At 48.5% G+C, this 27,089-nt stretch overlaps 1 long non-coding RNA gene across 1 annotated transcript; it reads right to left on the minus strand.

Annotated features, from left to right (window-relative positions):
• Positions 1 to 11,540: 11,540 nt before the first annotated feature.
• On the minus strand, positions 11,541 to 24,635 carry LOC130679898 (uncharacterized). Its single transcript, XR_008992899.1, has 3 exons — positions 23,777 to 24,635; positions 13,300 to 13,473; positions 11,541 to 12,441 (listed from the first exon to the last, which is right to left on the minus strand). It is a non-coding gene; the product is annotated as an uncharacterized LOC130679898 (long non-coding RNA).
• Positions 24,636 to 27,089: the final 2,454 nt, after the last annotated feature.

Genomic DNA, 27,089 nt, shown 5'->3' on the forward strand with positions numbered 1-27,089 from the left:
TTGACATGCGTCAGGATGCAGATTATTAGCCTGTTCTTGTGCTGGGGGCAGACAGAACACTAATTCCCTCCTGCGGCCGCCCAGTCTTCAGTCAGTCAGTCACATGTGCTGAGCCACTGACTGTAACATTAATTAACAGATAACCGTGTTTCTTGGAGAACAAAAGAATGGAGCACTGTCTCCGTGGGGGGAGGCAGTGCAGAGAGACGATGGTGGCCGTGGCCGGCAAGACCACTCTGGCCCCAAGAACTGGGCATGAGCAGGAACTGGGGGGAGACAGAGGCCGTGCCAGTGTCAACGCCCTGCTGGGAGGAAGCGCGACTCCCCGTGTTATTTGGGATGGAGGCCTGAGTCGTCTGATTAGGATTTTAAACAAAAGTGACTTTGTGCAGGTAAGTAAGCCCAGCCACCCAAGAGGCGGATCTCACCTGGAAACGAAAGCCAGGGCCCCAACACAGGCTGTGTGTGCCCGCCGTGCCCTGAGACCTGCTCTCGCAGAGAAATTCAGCCTGCCATGAGACCTGGAAAAAATGATACACACCGCTTTCTTTGCCATTAAGCCCCCACGTTCCTTCTCGCCCCCCCGCGCCAGCACAGTCTAAACCTCTGGCCTTGAGGGCTGTAGTGTCAGAAGTCCTGACTCCGGAGACAGACAGCCCAATTGCAGGACCTTACTTACCTTCACTGCAACTTAGTTTCCTTATCTGTAAGACAGCTAATAATAAACATCTATTTCATAGGGCTGAGGTGAGAATTAAATTTAAAAAAGTAAAGTATCTATCATAAGGTTAGCTTGCAATAAAAATTCATTGCATTACTATGATGGCTTTGCCTCACTTAATGGACACAGATTTGTTTCCCTTAAATTCTAGAAACTTCAAATTAGGTCGTACTGTGTGACACATGGATATTACAGTTACCAAAAGAAAAATACGTGGATTTTAGAAGGACTAATAAATCCTGATAGGGTATTTTCTCTATTGCTATCGTTTCAATATAGATAACATTGTTAAATAGAGATCCCCAAAACTTGTATAACCCACTAATTAAATACCTTGATAGTGTAACTAAGAAAATCACTAACTGAAATTTAGCTATTCAATATTTTGATGCACCACCATTTCTTGGCACATTTTTAAATTAATGACATTCATTTCTAAAGATTAAAGGTCACTATGTTTATTGTAGAACATTTTAAAATAAAAAATATAAAAGAAGAAATAGAAATTACCTGTACTACCACCATCTGGAGATACTCATTAGAACACTTTCCAACTAGGAACACTTTGATTTATTACTATCTTGTCTTTTAAAAAACTGCTTATCAAAATAAACATATTTTCACTGAATGTTATACATTGAGACTTTTCCATTTCATTCTTTTTAAAACATAATATTCATGCTGCTATAATATTCCAGAATAAATCTGTAACATGATTTTTCATAACCGTTTTACACATTTGTGTGTGTGCGCACGTGTTTCTATGCAATTTGATCACGTGTAGATTTGTGCAAAAACCTCCACAATCAAGATGCAGAACCGTCCAATCACCCCAAGATCCTTGTGTTCCCCCGCCTCCCTCCTTGCCCCATCCTTAATCCTGTCCCCACTTATTTTTGAGTCCCCACGAGGGGTGTCACCAAGGAATCCCACATGTCTCCCCCCTCCAGCCTGCTTGATGCTGTCACTTTTCACCCCCGGGAGGGGGACCTGGTGCTGCCCCTTCTGCTCTGCTGTCCCCAGGCCCTGCGTGCTCTTGTCTGCGCAGGATTCTGCCTCCAAGCCGCCCACCCCACGAGGCCAGCAGACCTTACATATGCCCAGAGGGGCTGTGCTATGTGTTGCTTGCCCAATATGTTCTCTAGGAAATGGGGAGACAGCCTATTCTGCAGTTTGGTGTCGCACTTTGCCAGCCGTGCCCCAAAGCAGGATTGCATTTGCCAGAATCATACAACCCCTGCCTTCGGCAACCGCAGATCCCTTTATGGTTGGGGGTCAGATCTAAGCCCTGGGGCGGGACGGGCAGGCACTGCCCTTCCTCTTGTCTCTCAACCTCTGTCCCCCAGGGGCCTCTGCTAAAGCTCCTTCCCACGTTTTTGGTCCCTGTAGGTAAATAGATGCCTGGGGGGTGTATTGCACAAAAATTCACCAGATAGCACCAGGCTAAATTGCAGAATCTCAGATCAGGTTTGGCTGGTGGCCCCTCTCTTCTCAGGATAAATTTGACAGCACTAAAGAAGAAGATAAAATACCCAATTTAAGCTCATGGGCTAAACTATCAGTTTAGTACCTCCAAAATCTCATTCAAAATAAAGGCTTTACCGAGTCTAGCTTTGCTCAAAAATATTTGAGTCTTGAAGGAAGATAGCTGCTCTTCCCCTCCCATCTAACATGTTAATGGTAATTCGCTTCAGACCTCAGTATTTAAGTTGTAAAATAGCTGACAGTGAGTGTGATTTAGCTAGGAGAGGAATTAACATCACCTAAAGAGAAACAAGAGATCTAGAACTCCCTTGCAGGTGAGAGTAGTGTGTTTTAGGTTGTGCAAGAATGTGTGCATCATGTTCAGCAAAAGAACAATGTTGCTATTGTCTTTATTTGGAAGTTAAACATAAGTAAAAGGAGGGCGTGTGAGTGCTAAGTCGACAAGGGGTAGACTGTGGTGGTTCTGTACCGTGTGAACTGAGCTAACCTGGAACTGCTTCCAAGAATTCCCTTCCCTGAGAAGTTCCAGGTTAGCGTCGGCCACAAAAGATGTTTTGCCTCAGATCTGGAAGGTGAAAGCGCCAGGGCAGCCATATTTGTACTTTCTGAAGGATCGTGCAGGGCAGCGGGTGTGGTGGCCACGTCAGCCGCTGCTGCTGACCGGCTGGTTTGGTCCGTCAGAGGAGGCAGCACCCAGACCCTGCTCCTCCAGCCCCCGCCAGATCTCCTGCAACAGTTCCTCTGAGTCCTGGGCCAGGTGCCAGGCAGCTCCGGGGCAGAGTGCCTGCCTCTCCTGCAGGTCGCCGTGCAGTCAGAGTTGGAGTTGATGGGAGATGCAGGTTCCAGTCTGTCTCTGTGGTGTCCGTCTGTCTGTCTGTATTCTGGGCCCCTCCCAGCTGCCTTCTCGGGTGCCCGCCTGGCTGACCCATGGCAACTTCAGGCTCAGCCCTAGACACAGGGCCAGCGCTGCCCAGGGACCCCCCCACGTCCGGCTCACACACGTGCAGCGGGGGGCGACCTGCGGCCCTTGTCCCACAACACTCACGGCGGCTCTCTGCATCTGATGGAACCCTGACTGGCACAGAATTAGGTACTGATTGTCTCTTGGAGATGCTGTAACTGACTGAACTTGGGATTTCCTGATTGAGCAGAAGATCAGGTTTTAACTGTATATTGATTGGAATGGTGGAAGGGGAGCAAGAAATAAAAATGCCCTGTGGAGATGAATGGAAATATGCTCCAGCCTAAAAAAAAAATCCTAGGTAATAGGGGGCCCTTCTACTCTGACATTCAAATATCTTGCCCGTTCTTCAACCGGGAAACACCTTTACAAATGCTTAATCATTCATGTGTTTGACAAACCCCGCATCGTTTACCTCTCAGACGTCTGCCCCGTGCACGGTGTCCCAGCTGGACTCAAACACATACGAGCTATGGTTGCAAGAATTTCTGAGGCATTTTCCTCCCTCCCTTACTAGCCATGACCCCAATCTTCTTTCATCATAACTTCATCTCCCAAACTCCAAACCTGGGTTCTGAGGCCCTGACTCGGGTCCCTGCCTTCAGACTCCCTGTATGTCACGTTCGTCCACTTGAAGCCTGGTACTTGGAACTGAGCCTTCCCATGGTCCCCGGCTTGACTTGGTCCCGCGGGCCCTGGGAGCTGCCGTGACCTCGGCAGGAGCTCCTACCTAAGCCAGCTTCTCCCTCTGACTACCTGAATGGTGCTTCCCCGTGAGAAGGAGCTGGTTGGCATCCAGACACCGCACTCAGGAACCAGCAACCTGGGGGAGAGATAAGCCAGAAGCAGAAATACAAAGTAATACAAAGTAAGCACCCAAGCAGTTTGAAGAAAGCACCCAATCTCTTCCACCCAGCCCATGGCATCAGGGGAGCCTTCTGGATTAGGTGACCTTTGTAGGACTGGTAAAAACTTAGCATAACCCCAGCTACATTTCAAGGTCCAGGAGATGAGCTGGGAAGGGAGGAAGGGAAAAATATTTCAAAAAAATGGAGAAAGTCAGAGAATTAGAGTGTGAGGCCTTGCATAGACAAAAATCAGTTAAATGATTAAAGGGCACAGAAAAAAGTAGGAAATACGAATTTCTGTCTTCTGTTCTAGAAAGAATTAGGGAAACTGTAACCACCAAAAATAAGCCTCCAGTTCATTAATTACCTAGAACTTGTCTTTCACAAATTTCTTGCTAGGGTGACAAACACCTGGACAGTGAAAAAGAGGAGAAAGCAGGTGAACATAAAATGTTAGTTGTCCCCAAAGTAACGGTGCCACCATTTCCACCAGGATGAAAGAAAAGGCCCAATTCTCTGTCTTTTGGCAATTTGGGGGAACACAACACATCTCCGGGACTTCATGAGTGATGTTGACAGACTGAGCTGGCGAGCGTTGCCTAAGAACACATTTTTCAACCTAATAAATAATATAAACACCTTCTCTAGTAAAAACTACAGGGGAAAAAAATTGCTGAAGATACTTCTCTTATAAAGAAATGTAGCACCACATCTTCCTGACAGCTTAGGGCAGTGAAGACATCTCTCATGAAAAGAAAACATACCTTGAAAGGATACCAGCAAAATCATTGTTCCCTCTAAAAAAATTGTTTTGACTACAGTTCGCCAAGACAGATGTGGTCCTCACAAGATTCCCCTTACAGGAGGATGGAAATAAATCTGAAATATTTTGAGGCTTCTCTGATAGATATTGTTCTAGTCAATACATTTGGAATAACTTCCCCACACCCTCATTATTTAAATTAACTCCAATAAGGAAGTTTCTCATTCATGGCAATTAAACAGTTCGCCTTCGAGTCATCAGATTAATTAGAGATGAATTATGTCTAGACTTATTGTCGACCTATCCAAAAGGCTGTGATCTGTTTCAGGAAGCCAGATCATGATGCCATGTGATCAAAATATGTGCTTTGGAATCAGAGCAAAGTAGCAGAACGCCCTAGAAATGGAGGGGACACGGGGATGTTTTTCACGCATAACATGTATAGAGCCAGCGTCCACGTGGCTCAGTGGCATGGTGGTGCAGTCCCGCACAGGAGGAATCTCAGAGACTCGAATTCTTTATTTGGAAACCATGAAGAAAAGGCAAATCTACGGCACACAGCAACTTGTACGAATTCTCCTTTCTCCTCCACCCATTTCACTTGTATCAACTGCATTTGTTCTCAACCCTCTCTCTCCCCACGACTCTCCCAGGCCTTTCTCCAGCCAGCCCCACACCTGCTTCTTTCCTCACTTACTTCCTCTTTCATCTCTTGATTATGCACGTTGCTATAACCCCTCTCCCAGTGATGAAAACAGGAATTAAAGTACTTCCTTTTTGGGAGAAAAAGGGACAAAATTGGGCAGACCATCCCAGCATTATTTTTGCTTATCTGAGAGAGGGAGGAGAGCTGCAGACATACCCACATAACAACCTCTATTCCACGGAGCACCCTCCCTGCCAGATAGAGATAAGAGGACTTAATTTATACTCACACCAAGGGCAAGAACCCAGTTCAGAGACAGGAATGAATCCAGGGCCGCACATGCATAAAAAAAAGTCTTCCAACCATCTTTTGTTGGTTGATGTTGTCTTTATTATGAGAGAAATTTAAGATATTAAATAGCACATATGTTGAAAATTAGGATGAGGCAACATAAAACTTGACTTAATAAACACAACACATAAAAATAACAGTAAAATAATAAGTCGCAATGTTGGTGTGTAGTCATCTATGGTTCTTAATTTCAGCAGTGTGAATAATAACGACTTGATGTCAGATCATTTGCAGGGGGCGTCCGATAAAACACTGTTTTCCCTCACATTGACTGCACCCTGACTCCCGCACGGGAAAACATCATACAAGCCATCCATCCATACTCCACGCTCTGTGCCAGCTCTTAGGGCCACACCACTGTTCCACTATCTGCAAAGCCAGTTTTATAGTTTTTTTTAAGGCAAAATTTTAAGTAAAATCTTGTTCTTGTACATGCATTCTGGGGACCCATGTGGGGACAGGGATGGGGCAGAGGCCCCCCCCAGGAACAAGGGCTACTCAGCAGGGCAGAAACATCAAAAGTGCCAGAGGAGAGGAGCCTGGTAAGCAACTTGGGGATGGAGCTCGTGCGAGTCACTCAAAACGAGCAAGGTGCAGAGAGAGAGGACAGCAGGCCCTGGCTGCCTCCTGGTTTGCACTCAGGCAGCTCTGCTGCCCATGCTTCCGTACTGCCCGCCTTACAGAGAGCTCACCCACCCCTCTGTGAACTGGTTGGGTCACAATCAAGAGGCTCCCCACCCCTTCCCCCAAAGCGGCTCAGCACACAGGGGCACTTCAAGGGCCCACAGCTCTGCTTTGCAGATAAACTGACAAAGCTCACAGCCCACAGCCACTGGTGGCGTCTTCCAGCCAACAAGGACCTTTTCCCAACAGGAGAGAGATGGAGAGAGAGAGAGAGAGAGAGAGTTTTAGTCAGCTCAGAGATGCTGTAACAAATTACCATGACTTCTCACAGTTCAGGACGTTGGAAGTTCAAGATCAAGGTGCCAGCATGGCTGAGTCCTGACGAAGCTGTCCTCCTGGTTTTAGGGCCACCTTCCCCTGTGTCCTCACATACAAAGAAGCACATTCTCTCAGGTCTCCTCTGATAAAGGCACAAATCCCATTCATGAGGGGTCCCCCCCTCTAATGCCACCACACTGGGGATATGGATTCAGAGGGACACAAATTTTCAGTGTTATACACATGCACACACACGATTTGCAGACACAGGGCTCTGACGTCACCGTATGAATTCTCCAGACAGTCAGCAGCATTTGCTGGTCACCTGCTTCTCTAAGCAGAGTTCTGTAGGAAGGTCAAGAGTTTTGCTTTTAATTACGGGATACGGTGCTTGGCTAAAGAGGCATCGTGGGATGAAGAGTCTCCGGGGTGCTCCTGACCGTGTGAACCTGAAGAAGCCACTTCCCTGGTCAGAGCTTAGGTCTCCTCTGTGACAACTTGAGGATGAGAAACCCACCTGGTAGGATTTTCATGAATGTTACATAAATGAATTGACATATGAAAAGCCACTGGCTAGAAGTGGTAACAAGGACAAGTAGAATTTAGAGAAAGGATTTGCTTGGCTCAAACAGCTGTTCTCCGGAGGTGACGAATGAGGTTGCTGAGAAAGGCGGTGGCCGGATCTCAGGAAGCTTTGAGGGCCGCCTGCCTCCAAGTTTGATCTGGAAATCTCAGGCCCTTAGAAGCTTCTGCCAGGAGACAGGCGGCCACAATGTCCCACCTTGGGGTGCAGGGTGCACGGGTGTTTGTGAGACACTCGGGGCTTATTTAAAAGTCCCGGCAGCCCTCCTCTCCGGGATGCCTCCCACCCACCAGCGAGCCGCGACCCTTCCAGGGAAACAAAGAGGCGATTCTAAAGCACAAAGGGGCTGTGCAGCTATTCTGGTGGTTCTCCCTGGGGTTCGGGGTGGCAAAGGTTTGGTGGGGGAGGGGGGGCGCTTCTAGACGTGCTCGGCTGGAACCAGATGGGGGCCAGGCTCTAGGCTCCGAATGATTTGTCTCGAGCTTTGGTAAATTATGACATCACCTTCTGGCATTTGAAATATCCTGTTGTTTACCTTTAAAAGCCTCTTGCCATTCATTTTTGTCTAGGTTGAATAACGCAGGCCTATTTCCAGCTTGTGTTAATTTAAACTCCTGCGTAAAGAAGCCTTATTATAATCCATTTGAGGAAAACAACTCACGGGAAGGTGGAAAGAGACTCATGTGGGAGGCCCCAGAGCTCCGGCCACTCTGCAGGGACCCCAGGAACGGGCACGGGAGTCCAATCTCCACTCCCTCATGTGCAAGGTAGACTGAGGCAGATACGGTCGCTCTCAGCCCTGAGAACCACCAGCTTTGGGGACAAATGAACCGAACTGCTGATTCTCCTAAGGGCTTGACTGTCGCCGTGGTTTCTGCCCCTTCAAAGAAGGGGGATTAGCTGCCACTTAGACCTGGGAATGCAGCGCTCTGATTGTTCTGGTGTCTGTTTTCACAGGCACTGAGGCTGAACACACAGCCGGTCGGGGAGGCCCGACCGGCCCTCTCCTCTCCTTTGAAGGTAAGCAGGCCAGGCTGCCTCTTGTTGCTTACGGGGTGTGTGGCCTTGGTTAACCGCAAACCCGCCTAAACGCCTCACTGGCAAGCCAGCTGAAAGCCGTTGCTTCTTATCCAGCCCCTGAGGGATATGATTAGAAGGGTTACTTGAAATGTTAAGATGTTGCATTCCTAAAGCCCTTGGCTGTGACCCAGAGGGATTCTGGGAAGGATGCTGGTCGCTGCTACCTCGCTCCCCGATGAAGTCACCTGGCGTCCTTGGGTGGCATGGCATGGAGCACAGTCGGTGACACTCGATACTTTTTGGCACTTTTCTGAGGTCCCCTGAGCAGGTGGCAAAGGTAGAAAGCATTGGCGTTATTTAAAAGGGCATTAAGGTTCCGGGAGGAAAGGAAATGTTGTTGTTCTTAATTTTCACACTCTCCCTGACCCCAGCCTCCATTCCACGCACAGCCCAGGGCACCGTGGGCTGCCAGCAGAAGGGCATGGATACCTCTGGAAAGCTATGAATGATTTACAAGCTGGGTCAATAATTAAGCTGCTGGGGAATGTGTACCGTGCACAACCAGCCTTAACTCTTTAAATTTCAGAAGACAGGCTCCCAGGACTGGCAAGAGGGTGATGGTTGGAAATAAACAGAACCCACGCAGATGTGAAGTGATCTGAGGTAGTAAAGTGGGTCAATCCCTTATCTGGGAAGGGCTCCGAGGAGATGGTGTCCCCTGTCTTGGCCTGTGATGATGTCCAGGACAAAGGAAGCTGGCTGATTGGCTTGACGTTCCCAAATCACAGCTTCCTTCCAGCTCTGCTCTGGGGGCTGGGTGGGGCTGAGTGGGTGGCCTGGCTGGAGAGCGTTGGGGACCCTTCAGGGGCTGTCATCATGGTGGACCCAGACGGGTCCCACGGGAACGCCGCCCGCACATTCATTTGGGGGAATTTGTTTCAGAGCAGCCTCTCTGTGCGTCTGTGGGGGGCACAGCCCCAGTGTCCCCCCCAATTATGGGGTCAAGGCTAAAACCCCTGAAAGCGTGTGTCCGTGTGTAAGCGGAGGCTAGAGGATTTCAGGGAAGGAAGCGAGCGAGGCTTCCCAAAGAAATTCTCTGATGTGGGCAGGGCAGGACCCGGGCCTCAGATGGTGGGGCAGTGGGAGACAGGACCCCTCAGGGGGAGGCAGAAGCCCCTGTCGCAGTTATTCCAGCCACAGGCCAATGCTGAGTCCTGCCTTCCCGGAGCCGGGCACGGGGCTAGGTGCCAGGGATATGCTGGTGAGAAAGATGGAGCGTGCCTGCTGGGAGCTAACCCGTGTCCCCAAAGCCGTAGGTTGGAGCTGTAGCCCCAGACCTCAGCCCTTAAAGGGACAACTGCATTGCAAAGAGGCCACTGAGGCGGGTCCCAAGGCAATCTTATAAATTATAATTTCCCCTTTACAAAAGGAATTTTGGACCCTCAAGGGGACACCAGGGATGCACAGGTACAGACGGACGACCACGTGAGGACCCGGCGAGATGGTGGCCGTCTGCAAGGCAGGGAGAGGCCGCAGGCAAAGCCGGACGTGCTGACGCCCTGACCGGGGGCTTGAGAATGTCCAGAACCCTGAGAAAGCGCGTGCCTGGTGTTGAAGCCCCCGGGCTGTGGTGCTCCGTTCCGGCAGCCGGGCAGACTCTCCCAGCGCCCCTGCCCTCCCAGGGCTTGCGTTTGTTGAGCAAGAGGAGCCACAATAACAAGGACTCCATTGACACGTCAGTGCCAGTGGGAGACGGGCAGGGGCTCCGAGAGCCCTGGAGGGAGCTGGGTGAGGGGGCACCGGGGTTCCGGGGCCAGCCTCAGAGGGTCAGGGGCAGTGGGGGGCGGGCCTGGGTCACAGCTGCGGGGTGGGACATGGGGGGGCGGGCCTGAGCCACGGCCAAGGGGTGGGACATGGGGGGGCGGGCCTGAGCCACGGCCACGGGGTGGGACATGGGGGGGGCGGGCCTGAGCCACGGCCGCGGGGTGGGACATGGGGGGCGGACCTGAGCCACGGCCGCGGGGTGGTGGGAAATCAGCTGACCCAACCTGGGACCCCAAGACTGCAAAGCTCTTAAAACGTGCAGAAGCGTTCGCGCTCCATCTGCAAGGCAGGAAGGAGCTGCTTTAGGTCTCTAAGCAGAGGAACAGCTCGCGGAGTGCAGTGCTTGGGGGGCTTTTCCTTGCAAGCACGCACTGAGGGGTTGTAGCTCCCCAGACACGGCAAAAGGGGCCCCGGGGGGCGGGAGAGCCACAGTGGGGCCGGCGGGGCACACGGCAGGAGGGGATGCGCACGGGGAGCGCCTTGGAGAAGGGGCAGGTCTTGGTGACTGACAGGAAGCCCTTTTTCATTGTCTCGCGGCAGTAGCGGCCACCAGCAACGCGGCTGCCCTGCCGGACGGCCTCTCACAGGCAGCTGGCCTCCGGGCCAGGTGGCCGCCACGTCCCCAGCTTTGAGCAAAGGGCATAAAGAGCAGAGCGAGAGCCCACCTCGCCCCTTCCTTCGCATGCCTTCGTCGGGCATCGCCCAGACCCTCGGCGCCTCTAGGATATGCACAAGGGGCACCATCAGAACAGCGTGGAAGGCATTCGACGCCGGCTTTGAGACTCGGTAAGAAAGTGCTCCCTGGACAGTGGCCCTCAAGCCTGCCGCAGGTCTCTCTCTCTGAGGGTCTTCCCGCGGCTTGACACACTGTCAGGTGTGCACAGCTGGGCTGCGGAGGGAAGGGGGTGTGGGTGAAAGCAATGATCGAGTCCCCGAACGTCCCCCTGAAGGGACGCTCATGGCTGACTGACAGAAGCAAGGGGTTGCTCAAATCTGCAGGGAAGAAAATGAAAACATGAAAAACACTGGCGCTAAAATCCCAGAGCACCTGCTGGCAGGCAAAGCCCATGGCCTCGCAGGGACGACCAGACGGAGGAGACTGTCCGTAAGCAGATCCTGAACTGCCAAGTGCTGGATGAAGCTTGCCACGCGGGGTTAAGGAGCAGGGGCGCCGAGGCCTGGTCCGGAAAGCCTGGTTCCATGTGTGGGCGCCTGACTTGGCAACAGCAGACAGCTGCCAGGCCGGAGCCCGCTGGAGGCCCAGAAAGCAGAACGGGGGCCCCCCACTGGCCACCCATCAGCAGCAATGGCTGACCTGGGGATCCAGTTAGGGGCACTGCCCTCTCAGACACCCACATGAACCACTAGGTAAAAGCTAATAGAAGCTTGTGTGGAAATAAAACACGGGGGAGAGAGTCCAGCAAAAAATATTGGTGTGGCAGCTGGCCCTAAATGCTTTCTCAGGATACTGGGTGGGGGTGGGGGTGTTTTGAAGAGCAGGCTACTTTAGTAAACTAGTCTGTGCACGGTTGGCACAGTTTACGGTTATTAATTTTCTTTAAATCTCTTTTAGGACTCCGTATTCTCCAGATGCTCCATTTTGCCTTGGTCGGAGAAGCTGGTAGATGTTGTCTGTAATCAGCACGGTCTGAGGCCCAGCTGCATGGGACACCTCCCAGGAGCCTCATGCAGTTGGAGAATCCCGGACCCCGACCCAGACCTACTGAATCAGAGTCTACACAGGAACAAGATCCCCAGAAGCTTTGCACTAAAGTTTAAAAAGCACCACTTTAGAGCAAGTTAGGTGAGAAGGAAAGCCAGGAGGACTGAGGTAGTGGTGCCGGCTTCCTTTAAGCGAGGAGGAATATGACAGGCAGCTCAGTGCCCGCTTCCAGTCGGGGCAGGAGAGCCAGCAACAGCCCCGGGGCCACCACACGGTGGTGAGACGGCTTTGGAGAGGCAGAGGAAGAAGACCTGCCTTCAGCTTCACTGCTGAAAGCACAACACAGGTGCCTCTCACGAGGGGCACCGCCGGACACCCATAAAGGGCCAAGCCTATATGAACATGGACCATGCAAAGGAAGCCTAAGCAATTAAAAGAAAAAAAGAGAAGATTTATTTTTCCAATTAACAAAAGGCAATGGACCTCTCCTAAAATTGCGCTCGGCAGGGTGCACCACGGAAGTGACTTTCCTTTCCTTCCTCTCCCAGAGAGGTTGCACCAGTGCCACCTGAGGTCATTGTTTTGCTTCTGGTCTGGCTGAGCAGCAGCTATTCAGAGGGCCTGGGATGCCCACCTGTAAAACCAGTGAGATGTACCCAACCAAGAAAGGGATTTCGTTCATTCAAAGCTGCGCTTCAGTTCTGGCTATTGTAGTTACCATGTGACCCTGGGCAAGTCTCTTATTTCCTGAAATGGAGATATTAAACTATTAAATGCTTAGTGTTAATTGTAATGAATTCTCATAATTGAGTGGGGCACGGCAGCATAGCTTACCCAGGCCGGCTAACTGCACCACTATCACCTCCACGCTACAGTCGGGCAGACCAAGGCTTTAAGAGGTATGGCCCAGTAACCTACTGCTAGATAGGCCTCCCTGCCTCCACTCGGCCCTGAGACTGATGCGTCTATACTCTAAGACAGAATTATGGAACCAGATTTGCAAAAAGTACACACCAACAATTTATGTTAGGAGAGCAATCAATGTTCACGTAATTTGTTTTACTATCCTTTGCCTGCAAAAGTCACTACTGATATTTTACATTGCGACCCGTTCGTTAGTGGCTCTCCTTTGTTTCTGAATCATCGTTGGATTTTTCACCCCCGAAAAATCTAACTCTCAGTGTCAGCAAGAAAAATCTCAAAAGGAGATGGGAAAACAAACATCCCATTGATTCTCAGACCATAAAATAACTTCTCCCTCTCTCTCCCCGCCCTCCACACCCCCAATTCCATGCCCTCCTTTTTTCTTTGGTGCTGATGAAACCGAGCTTTGGCCTGGAAAATAAGTACCCCCTTAGCTGGAGTGAAACAGAGAAGGTTGAAACGGAAAGACTGAAAAAGATTCTAATTAAAACAACTTTCACTCAAACAAAAGCATTTAAGAGAGTTCAGCCAAGGTTAGGCATGCGGAGAACGCTGTATTTCCTGGTACCTTCTGATTCGCTCTTAAGATAATTAGTGGGGATGCAAGTATCTCTTGAACAACAACCGCGTTCCTGAAGAGGAGCAGGAAGGGGAGAGCTCGGCACCTGGAGCGGTAAGCCGGCCGGCTTCTGGGTTCTTCTGCATCTGTAAATTCCCCCGGCTTCGGTGACATCTGGGGGACCTAGCGGTGAGATTTTGCCTTGTGGGTTAGGTGGCACTCGAGCTCCTGGCACTTTGCACACATCACCCTTAACGATGCGTCACACCCATTTCTGGGAGAGAAATTTGCTATCCCGCATTTCAGGCAGGGGAGGTGGCTGCACGCATACACTAGTCTTCATACCAGTCCGGTGTGGCACCTGCTATTATTAGATGAGGAAGCTGAGGTCTAGACAGATTTAGCGACTTTCCCAATACCATTCGATGAATATTAGAGCTGGAATTAAACCCGAATCAGTGTGACTCCAGAGCGTGAGCTACAACGAAAGGTAATATTGCTGCTTCATCTCACAACTGCGAGATAGCAGAGAGAAGCAAAAATCACATCCAAAAAGCCATGTGTGTTCCCAATAACTAGGCTTCTCTTTTACCATCTGACTAGCTAAGCAGTCAAGCAGGTGCCACTAGAATAAATATTCAACCGCTGTGATTTCTTTCTATTTTTTCTTATATGTGAATTCGTTCTGCATAAAAATTGTAATTTTTCTTTTGAAAAAAAAAATCCCAATGTTGCAAGAGAGAAAAATTGGCGATTGCTGAGCATTTAGTATGGGCTCTGTCAGCTCACCGACTGCCACTCACCCCTCCCACACACCATCAGGCATTAATTAATCTGAACTATTTTCCCCAACAAGGCCGAAAAGAGCCTCAGGATCCTTCTGAACACAGTGCTTCAGACAACTACTAGCAGTCAGTCAGAGCTGGGACCATGGGGGACAACTATCTGCCTTCTTTGTCTAAGGACATGGCTGGGTACTTTGCCATGGTGCTTGTTAGATGAGGTTGCACAGAGAAAGCAAAGGTCATCTTAATACACAAATATTCACCTGAAGACCTGGCCACGTTTCTATTTTGTGCCTCCTTAGCCATTCCTCCCATTTTTTACTAGCTGGTTCCCCCAAGGTGAAAATGTTATGCTCTTAGCTGACTCCTTCGTACAGTGTATATGCAGAAATGCAAAGAGATGGCAAATGTGGGAAAACGCAAGCTTTCTGTGAAGTGAGTTGAAGTGTTATCGGCACACTGCTCCAATCGGGCGCCTGAAGCCATTAACAAATGAGAGTCTGGGAAAGCCACCCCAGCTAACAGCCGAAGGAGAGAAAATCTGAGCACGGTGACAGGATCGGTGCCTCAAAAGAGGTCATTTAAATATCAAAGGCCTAAGTTGAAGCTCTTGGGAAAAGCTGATCAAGCCCTGGAATATTTTACAAAAAAATGATCCTGTTTATGCACATCCTGTGAAAACCAAACATAAAGTGAAGGATTAGGCCATACCGTTGCTCACGTCGGTCAGAAAACAATTACGTGGAGGGAGACAATCAGCAGCTGAGAGTGACCCGGAATTCTTGATGAAGCTCATTTGGCAGGTAACCCTATACAAAGTGAAGCAGACCCAGTCTCATCACTCAGATTAGATTTGGAATTTAATACGGAGCTTGGAATTGTTGTTTAAGGAGGAAAAACTGTTGGTCGAAACTTTTTACAAGGAACTAAATGTCACAGTGAGTCAGTGATTTGCGGAAGTCGCACAGCAACCGAAAACCAAGACATCGTCCCAGAGACCCTGAGGATCAGCTGATTTCACATTTTCTCAGTCGTGTCCCTGACCTGAACCTAAATTCCTTAGTTCCCCGGAGGCGATAATAGGAGTCGTGAGGCTCAATCTGATTCATTTTGTATAGAATTACCTGCAAATAAAACTTGGTCAAGAATTCAGAAAAGACACATGTCCCATCTCCTGCCCCATCACATTTTTCTCAGTTGTCCTATCTCCCAAGAGATAGGTGTTTCTGGATGGTTCCTTCCAAAACTGGGTCGGGCAAGGATCTGAAACTCAAGGGGAACCTTCCGGGTGAGGGCTCCCAGGCAGTATTACCGAATGGCCAAGACCACGGACACTGAGTCAGACAGAATAGAGCATGGCTGCACAGCTTACTAGCTGCATAGGTGAACTAATCTCTCTGAGCCTTGGCTACGTCATCTATAAAGCAGAGGTCATAACAGCCACCTCATAGTGTGGGTATGAGGTTTGTCAGCAAATGCCAGTAAAGTACCCAGAGTAAGATTTGGTCAAAGGTAGACTTCTTTATTTCTATCATTATTTTTTTTATATTGAGGTTCATATAATAAAATACACAAATCTAGTGTAAAGCTTGGTAGATTTTAACATGTGTATGCCCTCATGTAACCATCACCCAGATCAAGATACCAAACATTCTATTTTCCCTCCACCTATTTTGCCCATCTTCCCACTGCCCTTCCCCATGGCAACCACCAGTCTGTTCTCTGTGTCTGTGAATTTATTCCAGTTTTGTCTATTTGTTCATTTGTTTTGTTATTTAGATTCTACATATAAGTGAAATTGTATGGTATTTGTCTGACTTACTTCACTTAACATAATGTCCTCTAGGTCTGTCCATGTTGTCACAAATGGCAAGTTTCCATCTTTTTCATGGCTGAGTAATATTCCACTGTGTATTTATACCACATTTTCTTCATCCATCCATCCGTCGATGGACATTTAGGTTGTTTCCCTATCTTGGCTATTGTAAATAATGCAGCAATAAACAGGGGTGCATATATCTTTTCAGATTAGTGATTTTGTTTTCTTCAGGTAAATTCCAAGAAATAGAATTGCTGGGTCATATGGTATTTTTATTTTTAGTTTATTGAGAAAACTCCATAGTGCTTTCCACAGTGGCTGCATCCATTTGCAATCCCACCAGCAGTGAGAGAGGGTTCCCTTTTTCCCACATCCTTGCCAACACTTGTCATTTCTTGTCTTTTGGATGGTGGCCATCCTGACTGGTGTGAGGTGATAGCTCACTGTGGTTTTGACTTGCGTTTCCCCAATGATTAGCAATGTGGAGCATGTTTTCATGTGCCTATTGGCCATCCGTATGTCTTCCTTGGAAAAATGAAAACTAGACTTCTTCCTATCCCACCTCCCTGGGCTCTCATTCCTCCAAGTCTTGGTCCAGACCTTTGGAGATGCCTCCTCTTTCCCTTCTATGACGCCACCAGCTCAAGGTGGAAACCTCAATACCGAGGACAGGTTAGAGGCGAGCGCAGAAGGGGCCTGGCTGGGCTCCCACTGACCCTGAGGAGGCCAGGACTGGACTGGGTCTCCAGGCCAGGTGGTCACAGGCCTGCCTCCAGGGTGAGGAAAGAAGGCGCCTGGGTGCAGCATGTTCTAAGATGGCCATGCACAGGCACATGTGCTGACATCGCAGCCAGGGAGCAGGCCGCCGAGGGGCAGAGGCCGAGGGAGCCCACTGACCTTTGTCATCAGCCAAGGTGCAGGGAGACAACAGGCCTTCCAGGGGACACTGGCTGGTCCTGGTGCCAAGATCACTAGTTGGTGTGCTTGGTTTTGTTACCATCTATCAAGTGACTGTTTCATTCTCTGTAACATCAGTGCTTAGCATGGTCCAAGGACCCCTGGGGGTGGGGGTCCTGAAGCCCAAACTATGTTCGTAAGAAGACCAACATGCTGTCGTGTTCACTCTTCACCTCACTAGCGATCAGTGAGATTTTCAGAGGTCACACGCTGCCCTGGTGTCGGCAGAGCCCTGGTGGGTGATGGAATGTGCCTGTGTGTTCATGGGCAACAGCAATAAAGGGAACCCACATAAATAGAAGATTTGGGGACCAGCAATAACTTAAAAATGTGACATACAGGTCCTAGGTACAAACGAATAGATGGTGGAAAGTGGGGCTCCCCTTTCTGCCTACTCCCCAGTCACTGTGGTCCTCTCCCCAGAGGCAGGCATACCGTCACTGCTGCGATTTCTTCCCAAGGTGGTGAAAGCACATACAAACGTGTGCCCCGCGATTACTGCGCGAATAGCATGAAACCCTCCACCTGCCCCCATCTGTCTCGCAACACCTTATCTTGGGACAACTGCCCACCGTGGCAGGTCCCTATCAGCCTACTCAGCCAGACCCCTGCTGAAGGACCCCCGGGTGGTCCCCTCCATCTTTTGTGACTTACAAGGCTGACGACTGCCGGTACAAATGTCCTTTGCCTGTGGGGCGGTGTATGTCTGTCTATACCTGGCACAGCATTCCATCCAGGGAGGTCTTCATTCATTCAGCCAACTCACTATTGAAAATCATTTAGGTGATTTCCAATTATTTGTGTAAAAATGGTGCTGGAATGAACATCACTGTACCTAAATCTCTTTGAGTAAATTCTCACAAAGAAATCGTTAGGTCAAATATACTTGAATTTTAAATTTTCATCAATATTGTCGATTTTCTCTCCAAAGAAGTTGTGCCAACCTACATGTCTCCCAACTGTGTCTGAGTGCCTCTTTCCCTACAGCCTTGCCTAAACTGTTTATTAGAAAACATTTTTGATCTTTGATAGTCTTATATGTGAAAAACATTGTCTTGCTGTTATTTTAATTATTCACATGCTTAGCCATTTTTCTTTATGTTTATAAATTATTTGTATTTCTTTTGTCTGCCTCTAGCTGTCCTTTGCCCATTTTTCTAATGACTTGTAGGGCCTTTTCTTATGGAGTTGAAAAATCTTTTAGAAATACATTCAGCAAATTAGCTCTTTGCCTCCTATATACTTATCTCCAATATTTTCCTAAGTTTCTGCTTTGAATTTCTTTATGGTAATTCTTTGTTATGTGGAAATTAAAATTTGTGTGTAGTCAGACTTACTAGCCTTTTCCTTTATGGCTTAGGTTTTGTGTCTTAACCTCAGAGAGTCTGGCCCCAGTGTGAGATTATTAAATTTTTTAATGCTTTCATGTTTATTTCTAACACTGTTAGGATTTCACTTTCTTACATGTAAGTTTGTGGTCCATCTGGAATTTATTTTGGGATAATAAATAAGAAAGGCAGAGATGCATTTTTTAATGAAATGGTTAGCCATTTAACCTGAGACTATTTATTGAACAGTCCATCTTTCCCTACTGATTTGAAGCAGATTTGGTGGATGCAGCCACAGATCTAAAGCAGCACCACGCTGGGGCCCTAGAACTTGATGAGCAGCACACGGCCGTGCACAGAAGGCCTGCCCACCTTGCAGGGCACGCTTGCAGCCTGCACCCTCCTTCTGAAGGAGCCCTCCCTGCTGCGGCTCCACTACACCAGCTGGGGCAGCTCCCAGTACTACTTGGCAGCCAAAAATAAACCTCTTAATGGAAACATCATTTTCACAATGAGCACAGTGAACGATGCAGGAAGAGCAGTATAGGCAGCTTCAGTCACAGCCCCGAAGCAAAGACTTCAAGGAAAAGGAGTTCCGAGTTGTACACAGAGGGCCAAGCAGGATAATAAAAAGGACCCTGTCCCCTGGCCTCTTGTTCCAGCTGTGAGGCCTCTGGCCAGCCTCCTCCCCTCCCTGCGCCTTCCCTTTTTTGTCTATAAAATATGGAGATTATGCTAGAAAACCCTGCGCTTCCCCCAGCAGTAGCGCTTGCAGCAGCAGAACATGCCTCTTCCCATGGTTTTTTCCCCAGATTCTGAACCCACCCCACCACCCAGAGGGGTCCTGGACTTCACTTGGCCCTGGAAGGCTTAGATGACAGGAGGCCAGAAGCAAGCTCCTCCTTTGGGTTGTCATTATTTTCAAAAGCCTTTTCAGAAATTCCTTAGGCAATGAGCTGAGGGTCCCCCCTCCCTGGGTCTCGCCCCTTGAGAACAGCAGTGAACACGGAAGGCCACCCGACCTGAACAGGCCTCCCCTCTGGAACCCAGAGAGGCGGGCACGCATGGGCTCCTCTCCCAGGAGCGGCGGCCCTGGATAAAAGGCAGTGCTGGGTCTGTCCCCTGATAACAAAGAGACCACCTCTGCCACACCTTCCACGCAGGCTGGGTGACCCTGCCACAGGCACGGAATGTAGGAAACCCAGGTGGTAACCGTTTCCACCCTGGAGCAACCAAATGAGGAAGCTGGCAAAGCAGTTATTTCACAAGAAGTTTTGGGAATCTGCAGCATGGGAAAGATCACTGCTTTTTTTTTTTTCTTTTTAATAATTAAGAATTGTTTTCTGGGTGTCCAGAAGTACACGCTGAACACAAAGGCCGGCTGAAATCGGAAGCCCCGAGCCTTACTAATGAGTCTCGCTGAGGGGTCACCCCAGTGGGTCGCACAGATGGAGACGGGCTGCAGACGGGGAACGGGGAACGTTTAATACGAAGAATTTGGATGTGTGGGGGTTTCTGAGCAAGGGAAGGTTCTCTTTGAATATGCTCGTTAGGATTTTACTTCTTTTTAAAATTGAGGCATAACTGACGTATAACTTTCTCTCAGTCAGACTTTACGGTTTCACACGGGCTAAAGAGGAAAAGGGAAAGAATGCAAAGAACAGAGGTATGTCTACAGGCCTTGGCATGAATAACCCGGTGGCACATTCTGGATGCCCAGGAACCTTCTGGTTCCCACATTTAGGGGCATAACAGTTCGCTTCAAACCCCCAATTGCTCTGCACTCACGTGGCACAGAGAGAGGCCAGGAAGGACCCACTGCAAAGGTGAGCGTTTCCCCGGGGGAGGGCGGGAGAAGGTGAACGGAAACTTTCCCTTTCTATTTTCATGTGTTTTCTATAACAAATATTCATCTCTTTTAAATGTTTCAATACATGTTTAAAGGGCTTCACTGAGTTGCTCAGCCCCGTGAAACACAGGTGCAGGGGCCTGGGGGGAGGCCCTGGCCAGCACCGATTGCCTCCAGGGCTGTAAGCACAGCTTCCGGCGTCTGCTGACGGGGCCCCTGTGCATTTGTGCCGCCTGCCCTGCTCGCCCTTCCCCGGAGACGATCTGGAAGTGAAGTTCCTTCCAGCACCTGCCCTCAGGGCTGGGTGTGAGGGAGGTGGGGAGGGCAGGGTGGAAGGCGGTGCTGGTGGGCTGGGCGGAGAGCCCGGCGTCTGGGGGTCGGAGCTGGAGGCCCACGCTCTGCTGCCATCTCCGCTTCTGTCCTTGGCCAGACTCTGGGATGGGGGTCTCCCAAGGCAGAGCCCCCCTTGTACAGTGAGGCCGCTCCTATGCACACAGGGAGGCAGTCATGGGGGCTGGCTTCCTGCAAGGTAGACCCGCCGGGCTGGGTGCAGAGTCGGGGGCAACTGGGCTGTGCTAACAGGAGGGGGTCCCCTGCCCGGAGGCCTGAGAAGCTCAGGGTGCCTGAGGGGGAAACACAGGCCTTGACACCTGCCCAGGGTGCCCGGGGGGGGACACAGGCCTTGACACCTGCCCTAGCAGAGCACCCAGAGAGGCCAGAGGTGGAGGCAGCAAGAAGCAGCCCAAACTCTGGCCTCCAGGGCGCAGGATCTCAGGGTGGGGGGAGGGGGCCCTGCTGCCACTTAATGAGTTTGGGCCTTTTTTTTTTCAGTTCATTAAATCTCTTTTCAAAATTCTGGGTTAAAATGTGCCCTCCATGCAATTTTTCACCTGCTGGGAGGCTGGGGGTTGGGGCCAAAGGGGAGTGGCAAGAAAAACAAGAAACAGCTTCTATCCAGGTATTGAGCCTGGCTGTTTTAGTCGCTCTGTAACTGGGTACCGGATCCTTCAACACCATTTTAAAGCTTGAATCCGAGCTTAGAGCCCTGCCTGCTCCAACACCCCACGCGAAACAAAGACTCCGGAGCGCTGAGCGCGAGCTGGTGGCCTGGCCGGGGTCACAGGATTAGTGACGTTGCCCGTTTCTCTTCTCATGGATTTGCCTGGTCTTGGGATTCTTAATGTGTATTCATGGGGTCCTCCCAGAGGACCCCTACCTCTGACTTCTGCTTCGTACAGGAGAGAAGCAGAAGCTGAACTCGCGTTCTGTGCACCGCCTGTCCCACCCCAAGCTCCCGAGGCTGGGGCGTCCGGGGAGCCATGCCCTGAGCGGACAGACCGCCCCCGGAGGCATGATGGAGGGATTTAACCTTGACAGACGGCCGATGAGTTGCTGCTCAGACCTATCCCTTTCTACCAAGTCCCCAGTCCCATTTCTGCACGGCCTCTCTGCCACACACCGTAATAAGCAACAATGTAACCATAAGCGGACTTGAGAATTAACTACAAAGCAAGAAGGGACTAGCGGTTACCAAAGGGAAGGGGTTGGGGAGGGTGGGTGGGGAGGGAGGGAGAAGGGGATTAAGGGGCATTATGATTAGCACACATAATGTAGGGGGGCACGGGGAAGGCAGAACAGCACGGAGAAGACAAGTGACTCTATAGCATCTTACTACGCTGATGGACAGTGACTGCACTGCGGGGGGGGGACTTGATAATGTGGGTGAATGTTGTAACCACAATGTTGCTCATGTGAAACCTTCATAAGACTGTGTATCAATGATACCTTACTTTGAAAAATATTAAAATTAACTACAAAGCATCAGAACCAGCAGGGGCTTCAGCCCCCCACTCCCACCCTCACCCAGCATCACTGCCCTACCTTACCCTAGGCAAATAAGTGATAAAGAATGGCTCTTTTTTTTGCAATTCTCAAAGCTGAGCTGATTAAAAAATAAAAGTTACCAGCTGGTGGAGATCTTGGATCTGTGCTTTGAAGCTGACGTAATAAGCCTTTGAACAAACTGTGAAATAAAAGGACAAGGGGAAAATTCAAGGGGACTTCTGCATAGATTCTTTCTTATTATTTCATGACATGGTTTTCACATCAGATATTTAACAGTCCATCAATCTGATTATGGTACAATTAGTCTCACTTCCAAACCTGATTAGCCACTCTGGTCTTGTTTCTTACGAAGATTAATTTCAGATTTTCCTCAATTAGGATTTAATGTCAACCAAAATGTAGCACACGAAAGCGCTATTAACATTATCATAATGACAACTTATGCTCCCTCCACTTTAAAGCATGTAACACATTCGTCTCCAATGTGTGCTTGAAACCCTTTTCTTCCCAACCTTAAAAGAAGACCAAAAGATGCCAGAACTGAGTATGAATGCCATGTTCTGTTAAGTGCTTTTGCAAATGCTGCCCTTATTCACGCAAAATCAAATGTACCTCCACTGGATTGAGTGTAACTGGTTCGGGTCCACACGCTGACTAAGATGGGGCATTAAACAATAATTTTGGAGATACCTACTAGATTCCCACACTTTTCCATTTGAACAGTCAAATGACCTTTATGAATTAACAATGAGATTTGATAGAACTGATTTTCCTTGGGAATTATATGCGATATTCTATTTTGAACCAAAAGCTAAAAAAATATGATGGAATCAATGCTTTACATTGCATCTGCATAAATCCTTGAGAAAAACTTCTAATCAAGGAAGTCCACAAGTCTGCAGAAATGAGGAGCAGATTGGGGAAATCCTGGCTAAAATTCTTGATAAACAATAGTTGCTGTTATTCCTCTTTGCCATTGAAGTCTGGTGCCTGCACGGTGGCTTGAGAAAAGAAAATAAATAAGAAACACAACTTCTATGTGGTCAGCAGAGACTAGAGGAAATCCCCAGCCATGGGCACTGAAAGTGACCTTAGCATTTGTGTTCTGAACCAGTCCTAGGAATGAAATCTCAAAGGCAAAGCCTGCAGTTTTATCTGACAGAAAAATGAATTAGAAACCTCTTCAATTTACATTTTGGAAAATGAAGGAAAGAATCAAGAAAAAAGTTGAAACCACGTTTTACCCAACAACTCAGAAACCAAGAAATAATAACTAATATTTCTTGTATTTCAGGTGTTTCCAACCAATGTTTTTGAGGCAGAGAATTTGATCCATATGTGTGAATGTGTGTAACCTTTTTAAACAAAATTGGAATCCTACTACCTATCACTTTTACAGTTGACATTCATTAAAGGGCTGTGGGTAAGCTGGGAGAGGCTGTCCCTTCCTCTCCAACACTGACGGATGCCAGCAATCACAACGGTACAGGCTTAAGAATGAACTGTAAGTCTCTCTTCACAACCCAAAGGCTAATGAGATTAAGTAAGTACAAGAGCTGGTGGGTGTCTAAAGGCAGAAGTTCAAGGAGCTGTGGAGCCCATCATCTCACAATAATCATCAGGTCTGCTCTGCTCAGTTAAGCAAATCCTTCCCTTAAAAAGACGGGCTGTTCCGGAGCACAGGAAAGCTTTCCTGCCTCTGCTGTGACTTAGGACCCCTGTGCAGGTCACAAAGAGCAACTGAGGCTTTGGGGGTCAGGGAGCTTCCTGGTAGCTCCAAATGCACCCAGGGGCAGGTGTCTTTCCTGGTCCCCTACAGGAGACTTTCTCTGGGCACCCTGGACTGCAGCAGGACTCACCCCTGGGGTTGCCCTCACTATTACAAAACTGCCACAAAACTTACGTGTCTTGTTGTCCAGTTGTTTTCAGTCGTGACCCGACAGCAAGCTTGCTTTTATTTGTTCCGCTTCTCGCAATGCTGGCAGAAATGCTCTTCTCATTGGCCCCTTATCTGAAGTCTTTTATCCTCTCTCTTTCATTCTTTTCTTCCCAGAAACTTCTTATCTCTTGCCATCCCACAGCCCCCACCAAGGGAAGAGAGCCAACCTTCCTCTTTGAGCATCTACGTTACCAAACCTCTGTGTCACCCCATGTGCCTCCTTGGGCGGAAGGGCCTAGCAGCTGGGCAAAGCGAACCTGGAGAAACCTGTTTGGGGGGAAAGCCTGGAGGCCCTAGAGCGGCCTTCCAGACGGTTCTCCCACTGTTGCCATAGCTATGAGAAATAATTTCTTCAGCACTGATCTGCATAAAACTGTCAAATGCTGTTTAGAATTACAAATGAAGAAGAGCGCTCCCTATACCTTACCAAACACATGTTAAGAACTGCAGAGAGGAGTTGAGGTAATTTAGAAATGTTTGTGACAATGTTGTGAACAATTTATTGCTACAGGTTGGAGGCGTGGGGAACAGAACCAGAATACACCACGGTGGCATTAAAATAATTTTGAGAAGGCATTTGAGTTCCTGAAATTTCTTATCTGCCTAAAAGCAGAGCCTCCCCAAAGAACAAAAAAATTCAGTTGTCATAAATGCCCTCCCTAGGGGCCACGGAAAGGGGAAGTCTTCACACTGCACCTAAACAGACATTGTCACAAAGCTTTAAATCTCCCAGCTCTTCTCCTATGGGCTCTTTATCTTTTCAGAAAGTCATTTGCTTTCTTCTCAGTGCCCATCTCCCCAGCCCCTTTCCTAGTAAGATGGTCTATAAGCCCCAGAGTTTAACCATCCCCTGGAGTCACATTTTTCGGTGAACTCCGCTTACATACATTAATAAAATTATGTGATTCGTTTTTGTCTTGTCTCTTGCTAATTTTGCCAGTTTAATTCACAAGCCTTCAAGAATTACACATAAGAGTTTAGAAGAAAAGATTTCCCCCCTCAACAAGGGTCTAGGGGAGAGGAAATGCTGGGTGCTTAGCCACTATGAGTTCTATAACACAGAAAAGCAGAAGCATAAAACATTGCTTGGTATATTTAAGATGTAAAGTCGCACAAATAATGCAAATTGTAATGCTTTTTACTGTCCTACACATTATTTCTGGTATGCTACACTTTATCTAATACCTCCATTGAGCTTGATTCATAGAAAAGAGAACAAGAGAGAAAGCATACATTCAGGTGTAAAGCCCAGATACCGAAAATCCAGGGTCCAAAAAGATCGGACAGCTACGTTCAGAGAGGAGAACTCTTATTTCCCACTGAAGGAGGATATAACACATTGTTTAATCTATGAATACATGTGATGTTCTTTCTGATGATTACATTTTTTTTTAATGTGGACTAGTTGTTATTAAAATGTAAAAAATTCTCTGGGTAAAACATTTAGACAGCAGGCAAAATGAATGAACCAATCAATTGGGTGAACTTCAATAATTTAGTAAATAGTAACTAGCACACAGAAGTGTCAAAATTTTACATAAAACATTACTCCCTTTTCATAAAACATAATACAGTTACAGTAAAAATACATAGTTTTTAGGAATCTATTTGATGCAATAAGATTCTGGATTAAAGAAAGCCAGAGAATAGTGCGTTCCAGATGGAGGTTACCGTGGGTGCGGGGCGGGGGGAGGATGCAAGGGAGTATGTAAAGTATTAGAAAGATCTTAGCTTTTGTTTGGGATGGCAGCTTCATAGGCACGTACTGCAATATTTAAAATTCCTGAATAACCTAGGGAATAAATAAAAGTGGAAAGATAGAATTGAAACGTTCAGAAAAGTATATATGTATACAAAATGGATCTCCAGTGTAATGCCCCAGAAGTGTCCCCTGTATCTGTTGAATATCCTTCCAAAATTTTTCATCTTAGTACTTGAAAGCATCTTCTAATGCCCTATTTGAAAAGGAACAGACAGCCTGCAAGCACATCCCCGGGGAAACAAACGAGGTCATGAGTGAAGCTGCCGGTGTAACAGTGACAGCAAGGAGAGCCTGTTGAGTAACGTGCAGGATACACAGTACAGTCAAGTCTTTGGAAAACAGCATCGTCTTAGGCAAAGGGCTTAGAAACTTAGTACTGGAACCCCCAGCTCCCTCCCAGCTCAGCCCCGGCTGCAGTCCCCTCTGAAACCATCTCTGCCTGCCCTGAGCTAGATGACACTAGGGCAGTCAGAGGGGCTGGCCAGGGCACAGAGCTCCAGTCATCCACTTCCCCACTTTCTAGAAAACCACAGACTTCTTAGGGCTCAGAATCCAGCAGAAGGGAGATTGGAGTTTCTCTTTTTTGTAAGAGAAATGGGAATGAAAACGTTGTAGGTCGAAAGACCAGAGGGAAAAGCTTGTTAATTGCTTATTCACAATCTCTTCCAATGGAAAAAGTCCCACTTAGTCCACCTAAATGAAGGCCACAGCTCCTACTCTCCAAGATTGAGGTTCAGCCCTTTAGCTCCTCTAAAGAAAGGGTCCCCCTGCCTGTTCCCCGTACAGTCCATTTCCTCAATTTCATCCTATGGAAGTTACATATGTCACACCCCAGCTTACCCTGCTTGTGCGGAAAGTGGGCGGGAAGTAGAGGTGAAAGGGGAAGTTCCCCCCCTCACGGCTGCACTGAGGGGCTTAGATGTCATGCATGATCCAGGCTGCCGGAGTTCTGCCCCGCCCCGCTGCCTCTCTGTCAACTGGCTTGTCATCACTTCTTCATTGACCAGGTAGACTTAACTAACATGTCACCCCACACCTGGCCTGTGACCAGTAGTGTGCTGGTAAGTGTTTAAAACCTGGCTCTATGGAGAAAAAGAATCTGTCAGTTTCCTGGATGTAAATACTCCCCCTGTGGCTGATTTCAGGCTCCCAGTGTGATTCACTGAACGCAAAGCTGGGAAATGATCTACTCCATCAGCCCCCGTGAGCTGCTTTGAGCAGGCTCCCTCCACACACTAACCGTAATACTTTCATTACAGTGAATTAGTATTTTGATAAGGAGCTCTACAGTTGGCCGATATTTTACAACCATGCCCAGTTTCTTCATTTTTAAACATGGGAAAATATAAGACCCACTTCTCCAAGTAACCTTGAGAATCCCCGTGACAGGCACAGGAAGCTTCAGTTCACGTCTCTCCCGCCTCCCTCATCTCCTGTCCTTCTCGTATTGCCGACGTGATGAGTGAGTCTGCCTTTAAAGGGTCCTGTCCGAGCTTTGCATTACCCATGATGGGG

This window comes from Manis pentadactyla, chromosome 12 (genome assembly GCF_030020395.1).
Source record: "Manis pentadactyla isolate mManPen7 chromosome 12, mManPen7.hap1, whole genome shotgun sequence".
NCBI classification, from domain to species: domain Eukaryota; kingdom Metazoa; phylum Chordata; class Mammalia; order Pholidota; family Manidae; genus Manis; species Manis pentadactyla.